The sequence below is a fragment of the Carlito syrichta genome, unplaced genomic scaffold (genome assembly GCF_000164805.1).
Source record: "Carlito syrichta isolate Samal-C Ts95f unplaced genomic scaffold, Tarsius_syrichta-2.0.1 Scaffold99904, whole genome shotgun sequence".
Lineage (NCBI taxonomy): Eukaryota > Metazoa > Chordata > Mammalia > Primates > Tarsiidae > Carlito > Carlito syrichta.
In genome coordinates, this window is record NW_007044000.1 from 219,698 (window position 1) to 220,552 (window position 855).

The following is an 855-nucleotide window of genomic DNA, read 5'->3' on the forward strand; positions in this document are numbered from 1 at the left end:
GTCTTAGTTTGTTTGAACAGCTATAACAAAATGCCATAGACTGGGTAGCTTACAAACCACAGAAGTTTACTTCCCACAGTTCTAGAGTCTGGGAAGTCCAAGGTCAAGGCACAGCACTTGTGTCTGGCGAGGGCTGATAGCTTCCTAGATGGTGCCCTGTTGCTGCATCCTCCGGGGGGGTCAAACGCTGTGTCCTCACATGGCAGAAGGGCCCAAAGGGCAAGAGAGCCCTCCCTTCAACCTCAAGCATTTTTATAAGGGTGATATGCCTGTTTATGAGGGTGGAGCCTTCATGAGTTAATCAGTTTCCAAAGGTCACATCTCTAAATACTGCTGCATTGAGGATTAAGTTTCAACATGAATTTTGGAGGGGACGTCATAATTCAAACCATAGCAAGACCCAATGCTGAAGGTAATATAAGATGAGATGGAGCACACACAAAATTTATGAAAAGATGGTAAAACCAGTTCAGGGCCTGCCCCCCCCAGTCCCCCTGGAAATCTGAAGTATAAAGTGCTTTGGCTCTCTCTTGCCTTCCTTGTGTGAGCTGCAGGGGTGTTCACCCCACCCCAAGTCTGGGGAGGGAGCCAGTCAAAGAAGAGTTTGGCAAGGCCTATGGTCCTTTCTCCTGTGGCTGGAGGCCAGCAGAGCTGCGGATTCTCAAACATCCATCTCAGTGTAACCCTAGGGGGTGGGGACAGTGAGAGATCTTAGGAGGAACTGACATTCCTGCAGAGACCAGTGCCTGCTTCTGAACTTGAGAATGAAAACAGGGAGGCTGGGGGAGATATTTGGGATAGCAAGTGTGGGGACAGGCAGCGGCTACACTTCCACTGCTTGGTGGGGTGGAGATG